The 24,150-nt window shown below is 35.4% G+C and overlaps 1 protein-coding gene across 2 annotated transcripts in view; it reads left to right on the top strand.

Annotated features, from left to right (window-relative positions):
• SEMA3A (semaphorin 3A) overlaps nucleotides 1-24,150 on the top strand; it is a 549,604-nt gene that overhangs the window by 145,213 nt on the left and 380,241 nt on the right. The window contains exon 1 of one of the 2 annotated variants that reach the window (XM_027539840.1): nucleotides 15,712-15,918. The exons of the other annotated variant lie outside the window; for it this stretch is intronic. The gene's annotated coding sequence lies outside the window, so the exon portion shown is untranslated. Of the gene's footprint in view, nucleotides 1-15,711; nucleotides 15,919-24,150 lie in introns of those variants that run through there. 2 annotated transcript variants of the gene reach the window in all.

The raw sequence follows: 24,150 nt of genomic DNA, 5'->3' as shown, positions 1-24,150 counted from the left end.
CTGCTGCTTTGAAAAAATAAACTCATATCTATACAATGATAGTTCTAAGGTACAAATAGTAATTTCATAGATTTTTTTAAACGTCTCTTTATAGAATTATTCTAAACTTACAGGATTCAATAATACTTTTATATACTCTCATGCTATCACTGTTAGGAATTACACATGGTCTTTGATACTACATTGAGTATATGTGAACAATCCTAGTATAAGTCTTGGCATATTTGAGAGTTCAGTATTTCCCTGCTCCTTTTGCCTGCCTGCGTTTCTTTCTCCCTCCTTCTCTTTCACTCTCCTTTTCTCCTCCTACTCATCACAACCACTACCTTTAAAGGAAGTCTTCCCTGATTGTTCCAGTTAAAACTGACCACTTGCTTCCTAACTGCCATTGAACATACCTACTGGATTAGAATTAAGTTATGTTATGAATTTTATCTTGAAAGATCTTTGCAAAGTCTCTTATATATAAATTTTCACCTCCCTGGAAATAATGTAAATTGATCAGGGGTCATTTGGTTGGCAGATCTTGCACATTTCAGATTATCGTACTTAAGTGGGCCTATCACAGCCTCCAAAAGTATTTTAAGAACAAACATAAAACATTTAACAGACACATATCATTGATAAATACTTTTTTTTCACAACTTTTACACAGTAAAAATTAATTACTCCATATTTATATCAACCATAGTGTGATTATCAGTTTTACCTATATATCCCAACCTGAAATAAGTCCAAAGTAAAATAATTAAGAACATTTTATTTCTTTATGGTTTTAAAACACTTTAACTTATAATATATTTTTAAATTATAAAATTGGCCAATTTTGAATTTAGCCATAAAGTTTTGTTTAGCCATTACCTCTATGAATGCCCTTACATAGGTAATCAACATCTCTCCTCTCAAACCTCCTCGAAAGTGCCAGAGTCCTCTTAAGACATGACAGGTCATATCACTGCTTTGCTCAAAATCTTCCAATTACTGGCAAAGCTCCCATGGCCTGTTGAGTCCTTCAAAATTAACAAGGCTCTTTATGTTCAAGCTCCCTCATACCTTTCTGATTTCACCTTCCACCATGTCCCTCTCAGGCCACTGCAGCCACACAGGTCTCCCTGCTGTTTCTAAATACTTTGCCTATATCCTTTGAATCTCGAAATCTTAGATTCTTCTCTTAGATATCCTTGACTGACTTTTTCCCTTAATTCAGATCTCTATGCAAATGTGACCTCATTAGAGAAATTTTCCACCTAAAATAGCACCTCTCACCACCCTTTCTCTCTTTTGCTCCATTTTGGTAGTTTGTAGTTTTTAAATATTACTTAATTTATTTATTCATTTATCTCTCTCCTTTCCCTAGAATTCATGTTCCATTAGGGCAAGGACTTTCCTTGTCCATTGCTTTGACTCCAAAGTCTAGTACTGTGCCTGCCCCATAGTTGACATAAAATATTTGTTTTAAAATTTGTATATAATATATGCATACTATATGATATATATCTATCTATATACACTTGTGTATTCTTCTTTGTTGTAGCTGTGTAGGCCTATTATGAAAATAAAGAGAAATATAAATGATTGCATATAAACCACTTATTATATTAGCTACGATACCTCTTTCATTCTCTGTATTACACAGTGAATATCTTTTTCTTTTCTACTCAAATACACTCTTTGAATGAAAGGTTGGTTATATCTACTTACTGTTGGTGTTACCCACAAAACTCAGTACATACCTTATGCATTTTATCAAAAAATAATTGTCTATTTAATGTTAAACCATTATTTTAAAATTATTTTTGTGGCTGAGAATTATTTGTTTACTTTATTGAAGTAGAGTTGATTCATAGTGCTGTGTTTATTTCTGCTGTACAACAGAGTGATCAGTTATATTATATATATATATTCTTTTTCATATTCTTTTCAATTTTGGTTTATCACAGGACATTGAATTTGGCTCCTTGCGCTATACAGTAGGATCTTGTTGTTTATCCTTTCTATATATAATAGTTTACATCTGCTAATCCCGAACTCCCCGTTCCTCTCTCCCTCATATCCCCTTACCTTGGCAACCTCAAGTCCGTGCTCTATGTCTGTGAGTCTGTTTCTGTTTTGTAGATAGGCTCATTTGTGTCATATTTAGATGTGTAGTTTATGATTGTAATGTACGCAGGGGTGTTGTGACTCTTCTTACCATGTTCACTGATGTTGCAGTCTATTTAGCAAGACATGATTTTGATGTGTAGAGCTGTCCCCCATTCTCTGTGGTTTCCCTTTCCACATTTTCAGCATCCACAGTCCACTGCTGCCCAAAAATGTTAAATGAAAAATATCAGAATTAGACAATTCATTAGTTTTAAACTACCTGCCATTCTGAGAAGCATGATGAAATCTTGTGCTGTCCTGCTGCATCCCTGTGTTCATCATATCCTGTCCTTGGGTCACTAAGTAGCCCCCTCCATTCACTGCTGAGATATGAGAGTGCTTGTGTTCAAGTAACCCTTATTTTACTTAATAATGTCCCCAAAGCACAAGGATAGTGATGCTGGCAATTCAGATATACCAAAGGGAAGCTTTCAAGTGTTTCCTTTTGATGAAAAGGTGAAACTTCTCAACTTTAGATGAAAGAAATAAAATCATATGCCAAACTTGATAAGATCTACAGTAAGAATGAGTTTTCTATGAAATTGTGAAGAAGGAAAAAAAAAATTGTGCTAATTTTTCTGTCCCAACTCAAACTGCAAAAATCATGTCCACAGTACATGATAAGTGCTTAGGTTAGATGAAAAAGGAATTAAATTTGTACAAGAAAGTTTAAGAGAGAGAAAGAACATATTCAAATAACTTTTATTTCAGTTTATTGCTCTAATTGTTCTATTTTATTATAATCTTAATATCTCACTGTACCTAATTTATAAATTAAAGCTTATCATATGCATGTATAGGAAAATACATAGGATATATAAGTTTCACTACTATCCACTCCTTCAAGCATCCCCTAGGGGTCTTGGAGTATATCCCCTGAAAATAAAGGGGAACTACTGCATTTCATTTTTTATAAGAATAGAGGATGTTTTTAAAACAAACACTTCATAATAAATTTCAGTCACTTTGAAAAAATGAATTCAGAAGCTATTTTGAAATTTTTGTTAAAGATTTTTAAAATTACATATGTGTTATTTAAAATTCTTATTTGGTAAAATATCAATATGATGGAAATACATATATATAATCATCATTTTGCTATTTATCTATCAGCCAAAAACAGCATTTGCTTTGTTTCAACCATATGTTCTTTTCTTTTTGCTGTACAACAATCCTGTTTTTGTTCATTCATTGGAGCTGGCAGATAGCTATAAGGGTTTGAATTCCAAAGTCAATTCAGCATTAACTTTATATCCGTGACCAATGTCAAATCTGAACTCTATCTAATAGAAATATTGAGTAATCTCATGTTAATCTTCTCTGGGTACCAGCTCTAACTAGCACTAATGAACAAAGTTTGATTGGAAACCCTAGTAGATTACTATCATCCTACAGAGTTTACTTTTTAAGAAACCACCCTATGGATTTATCCCACCCACCTAAGTCTGGCTGCTGTGTTCAACAGTATTTAAAAGTTCTTCATACACCCTCTAATTAAAGAAATCCTTGACTCATGGTGCCAGGAATGTAAGTGGGTTCAACTACCCCACTGGTAAATACCAGTTCTTCAGATAATTTTTTATTTATTTACACATTTTGACATTGCTTTGATTTATCTGTTTGCACAATAGTTAGAAAAGGTAATACATAATTTAAGACTTTAAAACAATTTACTTTTAACTGCACTTTTAATAGCTAAAATGTACTTACTCTCTGGAAAGAGAATAAACAGACTTATGCATGATTTTAAAGACACATTTAAAATAGAAATATTTGACATAAATATTTTTATTGTGCAGATGTTGTGTTATAACAAAGAAAAATGCATAGGATATTGCTTTTTTGTCTGTAATAATACCAAATAAATTAAATGTTGAATTAAAGAATAAAATTGTTAGCCTGTGTTGCATAAACCTTGAATGATGGTAATTGACCATGATGCGTGACTAAGGCACACATCTGTCTATATGATTTATGACAGAATATAATCAGAAAATAAGCTCTCCACTTTTTAAGGGACTATAGTTCATTGTTAGGAAGGATCATGTTTAGCATGGAAGTTTTTTTCATTTATATTCTTTCTGTAAGTTTCTTTTCATATTTTTCCTTTAAATTTACTCTTTTTTCACTCATTGCATACTGCAAGTACCCCATTGTGAACTTCCACTCAGGAAATGACATAATTTCTTCTCATCAGAGAATTGTTTTCTTTTTAAGAAGTGAATAGTACTTATGTTCTGCTTTAGCAGGAGGTGGTCTGTCTGTCATACTTGGCATGTTTGATTATGTAGTGATTAGTGCCAAAAGAGCATATAGATTAAGAGCCTCACGAAAATGAATCTTAGCAAACTTTCCAACCATACCACAGTGAATTGTATCTTCTGAAGAGGGAATCATCCTCCCTTCAAAATTCATGCCTTTGATTGACATAAATATTACAGTATAGAGAAAAATGCACAGTTAATTTAATGTCACTCTGTTGGTAGCTGATCTTCAGAAATTATGAAGAGTCTTAGCCTTGTTGTTAATACTTATTAAGTATTTCTCATGCATTTAATTATATTCAATATTTGATGCATTTGTTTAAAGACTCATTTAATCTTTATTACAAGCCAATAAGAAGTGTACTATTATTTCCTTCACTTTATGGATTAGGAAAATGAGGCTAGAGTTGTCGTCACTTGCCTGAGGTTATGCAGTGAGTAAAGTGTTGGCTTCAAGTTTCCACATCAGTGTGTATATTTTTCTTGAATATAATTGAAATACAAATGATAATGACAGTGGTTTATTTCTGATAGTCATTTGCTTTACGAATACTAACTCACTGATCATCACAACACTACTAGGAAGTATTACTGTTCACATTTTACATGTGAACAAACAAAGGTCACACATTTAGTTACTTACAGAGCAATAATTTGAACACAGGCAGTCTGATTCCCAGATCATGTATCTTAAAAGTGATTATGTTATTGCTGGATTATATTGTGAAGAAAGATGGTGCTTTACTTATATTCTAGAACACTTTTATAAAGTAGTATCCTGATATTTTAATTTTAGTGATAATTATATCCCATCTTGTTTCAGAAATCATATAAATGTAACTCAGGAAAAAATAATTAGCAAAAAGATACAATAAAGAGCACATTTACTAATCAATGAATAGATATTTATTGAATTAAATATGTAATAATATGATTGATTAATATAACCATAACATAAAAATAAAGATTATGAGATAAAACTAGTTTTATTAATTAGAATCAGCTTTAAAAACTGTTTTCCTCCATTGATTATAACCAAACCACTTGGTTTAATCTAAATAAACTGGAATTTAGGAAAATGATAGTAATCACAATTGTTATTGCACTAAAAGTCCTATTTTCTAAAGTCAACAATGAAGAATAAAATTTAGCTAAATACATATTTTACTAATGTTAGGTAATTCACCAGTATTAGTGGCCACTATGTATTTAGCACATTTGTGGTGCTGGTATTTTCATATGTCTTATCTTTTAATATTCACAATAATCTTGAATGACAGTCATAGTTGTACTCATTTTGTGGAAGAAGAAAATAGAGGCATAAATAAACAAGTAAACTGCACTAGGGGAGCACAGCAAGTAAACTAGAGAAGTCTATCTCATTTCAAATCTCCTACTTTATTATTACATTGTTTCAACTTTTGTAATACTCACAGTTCAGTTCAGTTCAGTTAGTCGCTCAGTTGTGTCCGACTCTTGGCGACCCCATGAATCGCAGCACACCAGGCCTACCTGTCCATCACCAACTCCTGGAGTTCACTCAGACTCACGTCCATTGAGTTGGTGATGCCATCCAGCCATCTCATCCTCTGTCGTCCCCTTCTCCTCCTGCCCTCAATCCCTCCCAGCATCAGAGTCTTTTCCAATGAGTCAACTCTTCGCATGAGGTGGCCAAAGTACTGGAGTTTCAGCTTTAGCATCATTCCTTCCAAAGAAATCCCAGGGCTGATCTCCTTCAGAATGGACTGGTTGGATCTCCTTGCAGTCCAAGGGACTCTCAAGAGTCTTCTCCAACACCACAGTTCAAAAGCATCAATTCTTCAGCGCTCAGCCTTCTTCACAGTCCAACTCTCACATCCATACATGACCACAGGAAAAACCATAGCCTTGACTAGATGAACCTTTGTTGGCAAACTAATGTCTCTGCTTTTGAATATGCTATCTAGGTTGGTCATAACTTTCCTTCCAAGGAGTAAGCGTCTTTTAATTTCATGGCTGCAGTCACCATCTGCAGTGATTTTGGAGCCCAGAAAAATAAAGTCTGACACTGTTTCCACTGTTTCCCCATCTATTTCCCATGAAGTGATGGGACTGGATGCCATGATCTTCGTTTTCTGAATGTTGAGCTTTAAGCCAACTTTTTCACTCTCCACTTTCACTTTCATCAAGAGACTTTTTAGTTCCTCTTCACTTTCTGCAATAAGGGTGGTGTCATCTGCATATCTGAGGTGACTGATATTTCTCCCGGCAATCTTGATTCCAGCTTGTGTTTCTTCCAGTCCAGCATTTCTCATGATGTACTCTGCATATAAGTTAAATAGGCAGGGTGACGTACTCCTTTTCCTATTTGCAACCAGTCTGTTGTTCCATGTCCAGTTCTGACTGTTGCTTCCTGACCTGCATACAAATTTCTCAAGAGGCAGATCAGGTGGTCTGGTATTCCCATCTCTTTCAGAATTTTCCACAGTTTATTGTGATCCACACAGTCAAAGGCTTTGACATAGTCAATAAAGCAGAAATAGATGTTTTTCTGGAACTCTCTTGCTTTTTCCATGATCCAGCGGATGTTGGCAATTTGATCTCTGGTTCCTCTGCCTTTTCTAAAACCGGCTTGAACATCAGGAAGTTCACGGTTCACATGTTGCTGAAGCCTGGCTTGGAGAATTTTGAGCATTACTTTACTAACATGTGAGATGAGTGCAATCGTGCGGTAGTTTGAGCATTCTTTGCCATTGCCTTTCTTTGGGATTGGAATGAAAACTGACCTTTTCCAGTCCTGTGGCCACTACTGAGTTTTCCAAATTTGCTGGCATATTGAGTGCAGCACTTTCACAGCATCATCTTTCAGGATTTGAAATAGCTCCACTGGAATTCCATCACCTCCACTAGCTTTGTTTATAGTGATGCTTTCCACTTGACTTCACATTCCAAGATGTCTGGGTCTAGGTCAGTGATCACACCATTGTGATTATCTGGGTTGAGAAGATCTTTTTTGTACAGTTCTTCTGTGTATTCTTGCCACCTCTTCTTAATATCTTCTGCTTCTGTTAGGTTCATACGATTTCTGTCCTTTATCGAGCCCATCTTTGCATGAAATGTTCCCTTGGTATCTCTAATTTTCTTGAAGAGATCTCTAGTCTTTCCCATTCTGTTGTTTTCCTCTATTTCTTTGCATTGATTGCTGAAGAAGGCTTTCTTATCTCTTGCTATTCTTCGGAACTCTGCATTCAGATCCTTTATCTTTCCTTTTCTCCTTTGCTTTTTGCTTCTCTTCTTTTCACAGCTATTTGTAAGGCCTCCCCAGACAGCCATTTTGCTTTTTTGCATTTCTTTTCCATGGGGATGATCTTGATCCTTGTCTCCTGTACAATGTCACGAACCTCAGAAGAAGCTGAAGTTGAACGGTTCTATGAAGACCTACAAGACCTTTTAGAACTAACACCCAGAAAAGATGTCCTTTTCATTATAGGAGACTGGAATGCAAAAGTAGGAAGTCAAGAAACACCTGGAGTAAGGCAAATTTGGCCTTGGAATACAGAATGAAGCAGGGCAAAGACTAATAGAGTTTTGCCAAGAAAATGCACTGGTCATAACAAACACCCTCTTCCAACAACACAAGAGAAGACTCTATACATGGACATCACCAGATGGTCAACACTGAAATCAGATTGATTATATTCTTTGCAGCCAAAGATGGAGAAGCTTTATACAGTCAGCAAAAACAAGACCAGGAGCTGACTGTGGCTCAGATCATGAACTCCTTATTGCCAAATTCAGACTTAAATTGAAGAAAGTAGGGAAAACCACTAGACCATTTAGGTATGACCTAAATCAAATATTACTCACAGTTAAGCAATTATACATGGTTTAGCTTTTTACTATGAAATACAATTGTTTTGTGCTCAGGTCTTAGTTTATAAAAGTGAGGGAGGCAGCCTTTAATGGAGTTTTTACAGGAAAGGCATTATTTAAGAGTAAGCCATTTAGAATTGGCTAGTTTGCATAATTTGTAATGACTTTGGGCTTTCAGGATAGTTGCAAGTTGTCTGGTAACTGGCTGCTGGCTTTGGGTTCATTTGAGTGAAAGTCACTCAGTCGTGTCTGATTCTTTGAGACCCCATGGACTATAGAGACCATGGAATTCTCTAGGCCAGAATACTGGAATGGGTAGCCATTAATTGTCTTCTCTAAGGGATCTTCCCAACCCAGGGATCGAACCCAGGTCTCCCGCATTGCAAGCAGATTCTTTACCAGCTGACCCACTAGGGAAGCCCTGGGGTCATTTAGAGCAGGGAAACACTCTTTAAAAAGAATTAAGAAGGTAAATGGGAGTGTGGCCTTAGATCTACTGCTCTGAGCATGAAAAGTGTGTTCCAGGCTTCTGTCTACCATTCCCAGGAATTAGCTAGTTCTGGGAGATCAGTCTCTCTCTGGGTCTATAACACTCTCAAGAAATGTCAAAACATCTTAAGTTATAGAAAATAATAATAATAAAGTATTGTTGTTGTTAGGTTGCTAAGTCTTGTCCGTCTCTTTGGAGACCCCATGGACTGTAGCCTGCCAGGCTCCTCTGTCCATGGGATTTCCCAGGCAAGAATACAGGAGTGGGTGCCATTTCCTCCTCCAGGGGATCTTCCCAACACAAGGATCAAACCCTCAACTCCTGCTTGCATTGGTAGTGGATTCTTTACCACTGAGCCACATACAAAAAATACTATTATGAGCTTCCTTTTTTTGAAGAAAGTGACTTAATAAAGCCCCTAAACTGATTATTGCTGCAATTAAAACATATTTCCTTTAAATTTTTAATAAATAATGTGGTATATCCAACTACATGCATTTAATAAAATAAGTAGCTGATGCTACCAATATGAAATTTGTAATTGTGCTATCAATAGGAAATAAACTTGATTGCTTTAATATACTTACAGCAATTCTTCTTGGGAGAAATTCCTGCTAAAACTTAGGAACTTTTTTTAGTATATGGAAAGGAGAATATTATTTTTACTATACACAGACAAATTACAAACTCTATAGATAGCAGACAAAGCAGTAATACATCATAATTCTTAGAGACAATTAATCATTTTCTGATAGGAGCAAGAGAATTGAAATGTATGTCTCCTATTAAATATGGTTAGGACTAATGGTATAATAACCACTACCAAGTGGTCATGATGGGGTTAGGGTATTAGTGATTCTATCATCAATATAATAGTATGAGTTCAGTAAAGAAGAAAGAGAATAGAAATGGGAATGATGTCAGACATAGTAACAGAGAAGTTGTTCAGTTGAGCTCTTTGCTGCCAACTGGGCTCTTAATTTGGCTTCACGTACAGGAGAGATTTACTATTTTCATTTCTCTGGCAAGCCGCTTGGACTACATGAACTGCTTCAAGTAGTGATGTTTTTAGTGCAGAAAATAAAGTATATAGCATTACAAGGAAAGACAATTATATAGAGAAACTTGTAAGAGTATTAAAAAGAACAATTTTTTAATTTAGTTCAGTTCAGTCACTCAGTCCTGTCTGACTCTTTGCAGCCCCATGGACTACAGCATGCCAGGCCTCCCTGTTCATCACCAACTTCTAGAGTTTACTCAAACTCACATCCACTGAGTAGGTGATACCATCCAACCATCTAATCCTCTGTTGTCCCCTTCTCCTCCTGCCTTCAATCTTTCCCAGCATCAGGGTCTTTTTAAAAGAGTCGGTTCTTCGCATCAGGTGGCCAAAGTATTGGAGTTTTAGCTTCAGCATCAGTCCTTCCAATGAATTTTCAGAACTGATTTTCTTTAGGATGGACTGGTTGGATCTCCTTGTCATCCAAGGGACACTCAAGAGTCTTCTCCAACACCACAGTTTAAAAGCATAAATTCTTCGGCACTCAGCTTTCTTCACAGTCCAACTCTCACATTCATACATGACCACTGGAAAAACCATAGCCTTGACTAGACGGACCTTTGTTGGCAAAGCAATGTCTCTGCTTTCTAATATGCTGTCTAGGTTGAGTCATAACTTTACTTCCAAGGAGTAAGTGTCTTTTAATTTCATGGCTGCAGTCACCATCTGCAGTGCTTTTGGAACCCCAAAAATAAAGTCTGTCACTGTTTCCACTGTTACCCCTCTGTTTGCCATGAATTGATGGGACCAGATGCCATGATCTTAGTTTCCTGAAGGTTGAGCTTTAAGCCAACTTTTTCACTCTCCTCTTTCCCTTTCATTAAGAGGCTCTTTAGTTCTTCACTTTCTGCCATAAGGGTGGTGTCATCTGCATATCTGAGGTTATTGATATTTCTCCTGGCAATCTTGATTCCAGCTTGTGCTTCCTCTAGCCCAGCATTTCTCATGATGTACTCTGCATGTACGTTAAATAAGCTGGGTGACAATATACAGCCTTGACATACTCCCTTCCCAATTTGGAACCAGTCTGTTTTTCCATGTCCAGTTTTAACTTCTGCTTCCTGACCTGCATACAGATTTCTCAAGAGGCAGGTCAGGTGGTCTGGTTTTCCCATCTCTCTAAGAATTTTCCACAGTTTGTGGGATCCACACAGGTAAAGGCTTTGGCATAGTCAGTGAAGCAGAAATATATGTTTTTTGGAATTTGCTTGCCTTTTCAATAATCCATTGGATGTTGGCAATTTAATCTCTGGTTCCTCTTCCTTTTCTAAATCCAGCTTGAACATCTGGAAGTTCACAGTTCATGTACTGTTGAAAACTGGCTTGGAACATTTTGAGCATTACCTTGCTAGCAGCATGTGAGATGAGAGCAATTGTGCGGTAGTTTGAGCATTCTTTGGCATTCATTGCCTTTCTTTGGGATTGGAATGAAAATTGACCTTTTCAAGTCCTGTGGCCACTGCTGAGATTTCCAGATTTGCTGGCATATTGAGTGCAGCACTTTCACAGCATCATCTTTCAGGATTTGAAATAGCTTAACTGGAATTCCATCACCTCCACTAGCTTTGTTCGTAGTGATGCTTCCTAAGGCCCACCTGACTTTGCATTCCAGGATGTCTGGCTCTAGGTTGATGATCACACCATCGTGATTATCTTGGTCATGAAGATCTTTTTTGTACAGTTCTTCTGTGTATTCTTGCCACCTCTTCTTAATATCTTCTGCTTCTGTTAGGTCCATACCATTTCTGTCCTTTATTGTGTCCATCTTTCCATGAAATGTTGCCTTGGTATCTCTAATTTTCTTGAAGAGATCTGTAGTCTTTCCCATTGTGTTGTTTTCCTCTATTTCTTTGCACTGATCACTGAGGAAGGCTTTCTTATCTCTCCTTGCTATTCTTTGGAACTCTAATTTAGTAATGCTTGCCAATTTAAATTTAAGTGTTAAAGAAGAGAATATAGTGCAATTTTTGAACACCACCACAATTTGAAAGAGATGATCAGTATAAGTGACACTGTAAGGTTTCTGGAAGAAATGTGATTTGAAAATATCTGATCCATTTTTATGGTGAGCCCCTGGCCGCTCAGATAGTAAAGTATCTACCTGCAACACAGGCAACCTGGGTTTGATTCCTGGGTCAGGAAGATTCCCTAGAGAAGAAAATGGCAACCCACTCCAGTATTCTTGCCTGAAGAATCCCATGGACAGAGGAGCCTGGCAGGCTACAGTTCATGGGATCACAAAGAGTAGGATATGGCTGAGAGACAAACACTTTCACTTTACTTATTATCAGTGAGACCACTGTGCTTTATTATGTACCTTCAAAAAAAATGAAGAAAAAGCTAAATATCAGTTAAAAATTAGTAAAACATTTTTTTCCAATCCAAGTTCCTTGGAAGAAAAGTTATGACCAACCTAGATAGCATATCCAAAAGCAGAGACATTACTTTGCCAACAGAGGTCTGTCTAGTTAAGGCTATGGTTTTTCCTGTGGTCATGTATGGATGTGAGAGTTGGACTGTGAAGAAGGCTGAGCGCCGAAGAATTGATGCTTTTGAACTGTGATGTTGGAGAAAGAAGACTCTTGAGAGTCCCCTGGACTGCAAGGAGATCCAACCAGTCCATTCTGAAGGAGATCAGCCCTGGGTGTTCTTTGAAAGGAATGATGCTAAAGCTGAAACTCCAGTACTTTGGCCACCTCATGCGAAGAGTTGACTCATTGGAAAAGACTCTGATGCTGGGAGGGATTGGGGGCAGGAGGAGAAGGGGACGACAGAGGATGAGATGGCTGGATGGCATCACCAACTCAATGGACGTGAGTCTGAGTGAACTCCAGGAGTTGGTGATGGACAGGTAGGCCTGGTGTGCTGCGATTCATGGGGTCGCAAAGAGTCAGACACAACTAAGCGACTGAACTGAACTGAACTGAAATGAAAACATTTTTTTCCAATCCAAGTTCACTAATCATCTGAATTTTATACCAGATTCTAGGTGGTGTTTGAGTCCTTGGTTAAGAAAATTTGGGGTTCTTAGTAATCTCTTTTCATGAGGTTAAAGAAATGGTTATGTCAGTGAAGTATGTCTTTGACACCATCTGCTTATTTATTTGCTATCCCCTTCCAGCTCATTGTGCCCCTGCTTATTTATACTCAAAACAACTATTAGATGGGTTGTTTTGTTTTTGTTTTTGTTTTTTTACAAAAATTGCCAGACACATCACCAGGGTCTAACATCACATGAGCTGAACATTCTGCATTTTATCTAGCCTTCCATCTCCCCCTTTCCCACAAAATGTCCCAGCTGAAATATTGATGCTAAAAGCCACAAAACCAAAGAACTGAGTCTTTGTACTCAATTTTCTAGTCTAATATCAATTATGTCACTGATTATCCATGTTCATTGAGCTTTCTCTCTTTCAAGTTTTATTCCTATAAAATGAATTTAAAATATTGAAACTGGAGCCTATTATACAGAGTGAAGTAAACCAGAAAGAAAAACACCAATGCAGTATACTAACACATATATATGGAATTTAGAAAGATGGTAACAATAACCCTGTATACGAGACAGCAAAAGAGACACTGATGTATAGAACAGTCTTTTGGACTCTGTGGGAGAGGGAGAGGGTGGGATGATTTGGGAGAATGGCATTGAAATACATATAATATCATGTATGAAACGTGTCGCCAGTCCAGGTTCGATGCACGATACTGGATGCTTGGGGCTGGTGCACTGGGACGACCCAGAGGGATGGTATGGGGAGGGAGGAGGGAGGAGGGTTCAGGATGGGGAACACAGGTATACCTGTGGCGGATTCATTTTGATATTTGGCAAAACTAATACAATTATGTAAAGTTTAAAAATAAAATAAAATTTAAAAAAAAAGAAAGAAAAATAAATAAATAAATAAAATAAAAATAAAATATAATTTAAAAAAAATATCTGACCCAAGTGTTGACAGAATTAAAATAGCTAGCTAATTGTCCCAAAGTCCTTTGAACAGAATTTGTCTTATACTAAATTCCCAGTAATAGGAGCTACTGTTATCCTGACCTCTGATGTGTAATAAATTGCAATACTAATTAGAATCTAGGTGGTAGATGAGGAGACTTGAAATCCCTTCAAATTAGGGTTCATGTTTTATTCAACCTTGTTTATTTGCATTATCTGGTGAGTGTGTAACATCTGTAATAATCTTTTACATAATATATTTAAAGAAATGCATTCCCAAGACGATGCCTAAAAGTATAGTAATTTCTGTGTGGCTACATTTCAAGCAAGTCTGATGGAAATATATCCTGTCATTCACACATGGTATGATAAAATAGCTATATAAAAGATGTTATTGAATAATGCAGTGGTACATAGAAATTATTTTATGCCAGCTGACCAACTTCTACTCTTTTATGTATCTTATTGGATACAAAAATAAAGAAATCACTTATTCACACAATAAATGCTGAGGTCAGAGCTTTGAACAATTTCCTTATTTAAACTATGTTTCAAAATTGAGATGTCATTTATTTCTTAACCATAAGTTGTTATCACTTTGGTTTAAATATCTCATAGCTAAAGAAAGACTAGGACTAAATATTTTTTAAATCCATATTTCTATTTTTAAAGCTGTCAATGCTTAAAAACCTATCAATTTCAAACTAAATGCCCCAAAATTACCTATCTATTCTAATGAATGGGAAAAGAAAGCTCATATATGACCTAAAAGTCATTTGATGAATGGTTTTGCATACTTTGTCATTCATGCTTTGCATATTTTACTGCATAAAAATGTAGTGAATATCTCTAGATAATTGAATTTTAAGAAACAAATATATCTTTTAAAATGATGCTTGTTTTGAAGCTTATTTAGAAAGTAGACATTTCTAATACAATTCTACAGTTTCAGGACTTCCCGAAGTAGTTGCATTTCCATGAAGTTTGTCCCAAGAAATGCTGTCCACCAGAGTAAAGATATTTCAGTTAAATAATTTATTGGCAACTCAGCGACCATAATAACTGATGAAATATGTTGAGACAAGGAGTAGTCAAGTATAGTGAATGTGAAATGTACTGCGAATTTTAGAATAGGAAGAGCATATGCCACGAAAAATGAAGAATAATACCTATAAAATAGTAAGGTTCTGTTTGCCTTTATATTTTTAAACTGAAGAAGTAGTGATATTTAGATAAAGACAAATTTTCTTAAAATATAAGTTAAAACTAAAAGAGCAAAACATAAGCTCTATGACCACCACCCCCCCCAAAAAAAAAAAAAAAAAGTATTGGTCTATTACCTTTAACATCCAGATAGGGTGAGAAGCAAAAATAAATGAATTGTGTTAACAGTATGTGTCAGTGAATATATAATACCATGGCTAAGTATCATGTGGCCCATATTTAATTTTCTATACACAGCAATCTTATCTCGAGAAAATCATGATAAAACTAAGGAAGTTAAATGAAGAGAAAGAAGCAGTAGTGCATTCTTAAGTTTACTGTTTTAACAATCACCATCAGTGACCCAGTTTTGTTTTGTCTTTTTCCCTTCCAGGGAAAGTATCTATACATTACTTCCACAAGTTTTGTATAAAAGTCCCTCAAGGCTACATGTGACTAATGCTTCTTTGGGACAAATGTAGCCCGAGGGATGGAAAGAGTTTTTAGGGTCCAGAAGCTGACTCTCACATTAATATGGAGAAGTGTCTTATTAGGATGATGGGTTCCTGCTAATAGTATAACTTCCTAATGTGTGAAAAAAAATTTTTTTTGCTGGTATCATGAGCTTTGTGCTGGGTGTACTGGTTTATTTGGAGCCCGTTACTTGTGAAAGCTTCACCTTTTCCATTTTTAGAAAATGTGAGGCAGCAAAATGGTTTTTGACAAACTGCAGATCCTGCAGAGTTTAATCAGCTTGATTGTAGGCACCGCGTGCCTCTCCTTGTCCCTTCTTTTATTTGACCACTGGCAGTTTGGGAAAATTTTCCTGCTACTGGATTATAGTTTTAAAAGAAAGTAAAAGAATGTGATTCCTGAAAACAAAGCAAAACAAAAAATTGCTTTATCAAAAATCATCAGCAAACAATAGGAAAAGAAGATTCACAGGAGCTCCGAAATGGTAACTTATTTTCTCTCTGTCTCTCAATGTTTCCAAATATAGTTTTTAATTTATAGACTTAGAACAGCTTTTTTATCTTATTAAGGACTAAGATGATACAACTGTAATATACTCTGTGTGATGCAAACACAAAGGAGTTTTTTGTATGTAAGGTAGTTAGTAGATTTTTTAGTTTGTGTACCTGTATTCTTTATGTTACTAAATAAGTCTTTTTCCATGTTTGACTTAAATTATTTTAATTTGAAATTATTAACTGACTTGCTACCTACACGTTTCTTTGCATCAGTGGTAATTTTGGTTTTAATTTCATTACATTGATACTGAAAGTTAAGAATAGTACATAGAACTTAAGGGAGTGTAGTCTTTTTAGTTCAAATAATTTTATCTTAGTTAATTTCTTTCAAATGGAAGTGAAAAAATATGCAAGAAAATGGCTTAAAAATGATTTGTATGAAAACAGGGAATGCTTTTAAAACAAATAACAAAAGAAAATATATAAAGTTAAAGGAAAAGGACCTCCAATTACAAAAATGAAAATAAAAAATTAGTAACACAAAAATAGCTAAAACAGAATAACCCCAACAGTTTTAACCAATAAATCTATTTAAACTCGAATAATCAGAATATTGAGTAAATTCATAGTCAAAAATCACTGGCTTCAAAATGGCTCGATGTCATAAGATATAAGTATCAAAGTAAGCTATTTGAATGTATTTAAAGTAAGTTTTATATAAAATTTTTGAAAGAATTCTTAACCCTAAACCTGAAATATTAGTTAAATATATTATTGATGATAAGAATATGTAGTGTTTTTTTTTTTTTTTCGTTGTTGTTTGGTTGTTTTAAGTATTATTGGTTTATATTAAGGATGAAATTTGAGAAAAACCTTAGTCACCAAAGATGGCTTACTTAATTGTTTAAGAAGATAAACTGTGACAAGACTGGTTTTAACAGAGGCAGTTTAGTTGAATACTTATTGTTTATTTCCATTCTGTGATTTGATGACAATAACCATAACTGGTATTTTAAAAATAGAGGTCAAAATTGTATCTATTATTATTGTGTCAGTCATTGAAGAAGAGTAGAAAGTATCTACACTTTCATTTCTTGAGGTCTTTCTTTACCAGGGCGGTGTCCAGTGTGGCATCATTAGTATAACAAGTTCCTCAAAAGTTAAAAATATCTAGTGGAGAATACTTCCTGCTCTTTTCAGCCTAACAGGCTACATTTGCATTTTTACCTGTTTACTGAGCTGACAAATTGACTGATTAAAGTGATATATTTTAAAATTTCAACTTGATATAAAGCTTTTAAGTCTTCTGAAGTTTAATTTTGGTAAAGTTGATTCCCCATTTGGGAATCATGCATGGTTTACCAATCCAATACCACCAGCTAGAACAATTACTAGAAAATTATTCACAACAAACCAAAACTTCTCCAGATAATTATTTTCAGTTAGTTTATTATTTGCTTATTGTCCATAATTCTACAGCACTGTGAATGATTTATTATGAGATTAAAACAAATCAAGCTACTTTCTCTTTTACTGTTAGAACATTCATTTCTTCTTTTTATACTCAGGGAAAATCAGCTTTTACTCTGAACAATGGCTCTCTGACCAAGTCTCATCTTCTAGTCCGCTGGAATTCCTGCTGTCCTAAGGCAGACAGGGCATAAAGTGAATTCTTTCTGAAGCAGGCGTTGTGTGGCTGAGCAAAACTAACTATTGTCTCTGCCATGTTTTCTCTACACCTTTTGATTCTGGGCACTTTCTGTTGTATTGTTCAGTCAGTGAGGCAACCCTGAATTGTGCTCTGGTAACAGATGATCTCAACATCTAGGTGGCTATATAATTAAAAAAAAAAAATAGTTTGCACATTACTACCTGTCATATGCCCATCATGGGACAGTTTAAACTCGGCTTCATTATTCTGAAATAAGGAAGCCTGCCCTGTCTGAGACATACTCATCTCATAGCAGAAGGAAAAGGACAAGGGCAGAACCATGAGCTGTGTTTTAAAGCTATTGCACAAGTGTGGCACATATTACTTATAGTCACATGTCATTGTACAAAGCAAGTTACTTGACCACATATAAAGTCAATGGTCCTTGAAGTCTAATCCTCCTACAGGGACTGGCCCAGCTGAGAGCAGCATATAGTGACAGTAACACAACCTACCAGAGTCTGTTCACATATATTAATGTTACTCTCTTACATGCACAAAAGGCCTATCTAGTCACAGTGTCAAAGTCTGGAACCACATGATAGCACAGATGAGGATCTTAATCTGGAGAATCCTAATTCTGAAATTCTAACTAAAAAGGATCAATTATATACTCAATCCCTCCCCGTTCACCCACTACCACACACACACACACACGCACACACACATACATTTCTAATATACTATGGTGGAACAGCAGAACACTTAAACAGAAAAGGGAAGAAGTAAGACACAAAGCAGTCACAAGTAGATTAGGCAAGTCTGAAATGAGAGTGGGAACGCCCCTTTCCTGGTGATGGGGGATGCTCCCTGAGGGCCTGCAGCTTTGATGCCTCCTTGAGGTTGTCCACCCTGTTATCTCCACAGCTCTTAGCTCTGCCTCTGGCAGATCTTTTCCATTTCTCTGCCTGCTCAGCATTTTCTGAGGAGGGTATTGTGGAATACCCACCTTGCAGGCCAAGCTCCTTCTTGGTCTGGTTTTTCTGCCAGTAGGTATTTGGTAGGCCTAAAGTTTATTTTAAATCTTGAATACTCACAGTCTCTTTTATTCCAGGTTGATGGTTCTGTTCGCAGTATAACTTTCTCAAAACACAGCAGGCTTTTTACTTATAGAATTTTATTTTATTCACAATCATGTATGAATAACTACCCACATGATATTCCATCTAAACTCTGGTTCCTTGAGCTTACTGGGCTTATAGAAGACTTGTATCCTTTTTTATTCTGTTTTCTCTGAATCATTCTATCCTGAGGAAAGTATTACTGGCTGTTATAATAAATAACAATACCTGTCTTAATTAGAGGTGGTGACCGGTTGTAGTCACTTCAAAAAAAGTTTGTACCCATAATTTTTGTAGCTATGTTTAAGAAATAATAGAAAGATTAAAAGTTTTCTGCTGCTGCTGCTGCTAAGTCACTTCAGTCATGTCCAACTCTGTGCGACCCAATGGACTGCAGCCTACCAGGCTCCATTGTCCATGGGATTTTCCAGGCAAGAGTACTGGAGTGCGGTGCCATTGCCTTCTCCAAAAGTTTTCTAGGAATCATATATATTCAGAATAAATAATTTTATATTTAGACTAGGTGATCACATATAGTCAGATGGAGATATGAATTCCAAAAATTTTGGTGGTACTAAGCACTTGGATTATTTAAAGTTTAATGAAAACATTTCAAAATATGTACAAATCAGCTAAGGATTCTCCATGGAAAGTATGTGTATGTATGGGAGTAAATGCACGTGCTTGCCTATGCATATGTGTTTTGCATGCTAAGTTGCTTCAGTCACATCTGACTCTTTGCAACCCTATGGACCACAACCCACCAGGCTCTTCTGTCCATGAGATTCTTCAGGCAAGAATACTGGAGGGGGTTACTGTGCTCTCCTCCAGGCAGTCTTCCCAACCCAGGGATTGAAACAACATCTCTTATGTCTCCTGCATTGGCAGGCAGCTTCTTTACCACTAGCACCACTTAAGAAGCCCATGTGTTGGACATATGTGTTATATATAATAATGTTTATTTTATAAAGTATATATTAATATAAATTATATATATATTAGGAGATATATATATGAATAAACATTTACAAGACAGAATTATTAACATGAGTAAACTAAGGCATTTAAGCTGCAGGCAATTAGTTTTATAATAGTTCATAGAATTTCTGTTTACTTTATTAGGGGAAAATTGTTTCCAGTGTAATTTTTTAAACACCTTTAAGAATTATCTGTTACCACTGGGGCTCTCTTCATGACCTTTTAATGACCTAAAACTGCCCCAAGAAATTTGTCCAGGCCAATTTAAAGTCTCCTGAAAAGACAAAAAGAAGTTTATTTAAAGAAACAATTATTCTGAAGGGTATTAAACCAAGGATAAGGACAGATGCTCTAATTTTCTATACTTGGTAATCTCATTGAAAAATTTTAAAAAATGATACAATTTTAAGCTTCAGGTTTTAATTTTAAGTGCGAGATAATCAATGACACTTTGGGGTTTAGAAATTGCTTAGTTAGAGGATACATGGCATGTGATTGTTTTGATCAAATTATATATATATATGTATATATATATATATATATATATATATATATGTATATATATATATTCAGCCAGTGTAAGACTAGATAATACGGGCCTATTTTAGGTCCACTGTAGCCCTACATGTCATTTCTTTGGTTTGGTTAGTTCACTCCATAGAATTTCAAATATATTAATTCTACCTTTGTTCCACATTCAGCATCTGCTTTTTAATTTAAGAATTTGAGGAGTCTTTATAAATGTGCCCTTTCATTTCATTATCATTTTCTGTGATTTTTTTCCAACAACCATTATGCATATTTAGAGGTACTAGCAGAGTAAAAGAATCTTAAATATTTTTAAAGTTTTCAATTTAACAATTAATAAGACTTTAAGAATTGATGCTTTTGAACTGTGGTGTTGGAGAAGACTCTTGAGAGTCCCTTCAACTGCAAGGAAATCCAACCAGTTCATCCTAAAGATCAGTCCTGGGTATTCATTGGAAGGACTGACATTGAAGCTGAAACTCCAATACTTTGGCCACCTGATACAAAGAGCTGACTCAATAGAAAAGACCCTGATGCTGGGAAAGATTGAGGGCAGGAGGAGAAGGGGATGACAGAGGTTGGATAGCATCACCAACTCAATGGACATGGGTTTGGGTGGACTCTGGGAGTTAGATGGACAGGGAGGCCTTGTGTGGTGTGGTTCATGGGGTTGCAAAGAGTCAGACACGACTGAGTGACTGAACTGAAGGTTAAATTTAACAGAAATCTACTTAAATATTTTTAATTTCTGATTTGCATCTTTTTTCATGTTATAAAAGCCATTATATTTTTGCAACTTAAAAATCTGGGAACTTGAAAAATGTATGTGTCTTCCCTGAACAGTTTGCTATATTTTCTAATGATATATTCTCCCCAGATGTGTATATTCTAAGTCTTGAATATGTTTTTAATCTTCTGTTCATAGGCTTGGAGCTCTGAACACTCGTGTAGTCTGACTTAGATTCTTATCTCTGTGTTTCCTAAACACATGTGACCATCATTATATTTTTCATACTGAACTACATCACTAATTTAGTTGTCTGAATTTTTTAGTAAAATTAAAGAAGGGTGATAGGAACATATAGTCTTTCATTGACTCAAACATATACATTCATTCAAATATTTACATTCACTTAAAATACATATTTACTTTATGTGTATGTACAAATATATATATATATATTTGAATGTTCCTTTCTACCAGACATTGTTCGGTTCACTGAGGATTTAGTGGCAAATAAAAAGTAAGTCCTTCCCCAGAAGTTATATTTTAGCTTGCATGCCTAACTTAATTTTACACCTAAAGCTTTGACAAATTTCATGTTTAATGAGTATTTAAAATGTATTAACAAATAAATAAAATGTGGAGACTGCATAATTAAACATGATAATCTTTGAAGATACTTAAATGTACACATTCTAGACCAATTTAAGTATACAGAACAAACACATATCTTTAAGTTATTTAAAATATATCTACCAATTCTAATCAGAATCACTTTGAATTCTATATCATAAATGAAATTAAACCTCAAATGATTAGTTTTCAATGTTTTCGTATCTTTTTCCCAAATTACCTAATTGTTTCATCCACCCTTGAGAGAGAAAGAGAATTGGAGGGAGGAAATGCGAAAAAATAAAAGAGAGATCAAATTTGGAATGAACTTTTCTAGAAATATTAAAGATAATTTTAAGTCTTTGCAATAAATTTGCTATGCTATTTTTAAAGAAAATGACCAATGCATGTTTCAATTCACCTGACTCCCACTAAATCATTGCCTCAATGAAAACAAGTACAGCAGAAAGTAGAATGTTGTAGTTGCTCTTAGTACATCCCTGTAGAAACTAGCAGACATCAGATTTATCACTGTCACAACTTCTTTAGAGTTTCCAGGAGAACACCAGGATCAAAGCAAAGAAGTAGATAAGATAAAGAGTAACAATTTCTCTGCAATAGGAGTTTCCCATTTAAGTTTTACTTATTACTATCATTTTAGAGCAAGTTGAAAGTATGCTGGCTAGTAATCTTTACCTGACACTAATGGAAACTCTTCTGACAGATATTTTGTTGAAAAATTACATGATGTGAGTGAAAAAATAAAAATAAAAGGACTGTCAGGTTAGATCAGATATTCTGTATCTGCAGGTACCTACTTGGCTCATATAATCTTCCCAAAGAGAGTTGGAAAGATTCAATATGCTGGAAGATTTTCTGCCTTATCAGAAAGAGGCATATTTTCATTCTGTCAAACAAGTGTATTTTAATCATACTTAAAAATATATTAATTATTTTTAAACAACATAGTTTAAACAAAATGTAAAATTTTTTCAACCAACATGATGGTTCCATTGTAGTCAATTTGATAAAAAGAGAAATGAAGTACTAAAACTTCCATTGTATAAATAAGAAATTTTAATTATGTTATCCATAGTTGGGGCTTGTTTTTTCTTTGGTTGCTTGTTTTGTTTTACAATATTTTGATTTGAGCAATGGATTGTTATTATCTAGAAAATTGTGTTCATGACATAGATTTCACTTTTTTTTTTTTTTAACCAGTTCAAACTTATATTTTGCCTCTCCACATTTAAGTCATTCTTCCATCACTCTTAACTCTGACTTTATTGGCTTTTCTGGACCATATACAATATTGCCTCAGGACTTTTGTATTTATTTCTTCTTTGGTTGTAAATACTCTTTCCCAAGATCGGCACATGGTTTTTTCCTTCAGACCTAAGGTAAAACATTGCCATCTTAGAGAGGACTTCCCTAACCATCTGAAGCAAACTAATACCCATCTACCTTCTATAGTCTTGCTTTATAACCCATATTGCCTGACATTGCATTATAAGTTCACATGTTATTTTTTATTATTTTTATAAGGCCAGACACTTTAATTATTTATCACTACTGTCTAAAATAGTAACTGGCACATAGTAAATGGGCTTCCCAAGTCGCGCAGTGGTGAAGAATCTGCCTGCCAATGCAGGAGACTCAAGAGATGCGGATTCAATCCCTGGGTTGGAAAGATCCCCTGTTGTAGGAAATGGCAACCTGCTCCAGTATTCTTGCATGGAAAATTCCGTGGACAGAGAAGCCTGGCAGGCTACAGTCTATGGGATCACAAAAAATCAGACACAACTGAGCACGCACATACATGCATAGTAAATACTCAATAAATGTTTATTGAATTAATAATATCTACAAGAGTTATGAACAGTCCAGTTACAGTTTATGTAGCTGTAGTTTATGTAGCTGTTCATGAAATAGTTAAAACATTCATAACATCAGGACAAGAGAAAATTCAAAGATAGAAAAAGCAAAGCCTTTATATTTGGAACAAAATGAGGCTTCCTTCAGTAAAATTCAGAAATCAGAATGCTGAAATATTCTGACCCGCCCTTCAGCAGGCCTTTAGTCTTCATATGCAGAAGATTCAACCATATGGTAGGTATGGCCACCACAAGCAGGGCTCAAGAGATTGGCTGTGCCCTAAACGTAAGCTGATCTCTAGACTGGCCTCTGGGATTTCTTTTGCACAAATCAGAAGGAAGCCTACATGTGGTATACATTCCTCACCTACAGGCCATTACTGATAGAGGTCAAGGAAGAAATATAGCCCCCATGTTAGTCTAACAGTGTCCATCTGAAATCAAGAGAAATTCACACATGATTTGCTGGATCAGAGAGCACTATTATCAAGAGTCAAGTGGACACCCTAAAGCCTTGAACACACCTGACAAGACCTCACAACAATTCTTCTGCCCTCATTGACATACACAGCCTCATCTCCGTGGCCTAATTTGGAAAAATGAGGATTTGATTTATCATGCCTATTTTTCTCCTTTTATGTAGTGACCAGAACTTCCATGTCATTGGTGATTCTCAAGACTCTAATCCTCATCCTCAAATTCTGTTTAATTGTATTCTTTCTCTATGCTCT

Source organism: Bos indicus x Bos taurus, chromosome 4 (genome assembly GCF_003369695.1).
Source record: "Bos indicus x Bos taurus breed Angus x Brahman F1 hybrid chromosome 4, Bos_hybrid_MaternalHap_v2.0, whole genome shotgun sequence".
In the NCBI taxonomy this organism is placed as follows: Eukaryota; Metazoa; Chordata; class Mammalia; order Artiodactyla; family Bovidae; genus Bos; species Bos indicus x Bos taurus.
The sequence above is the reverse complement of the archived record's forward strand: the minus strand, read 5'-3'. Positions and strand labels throughout refer to the sequence as shown.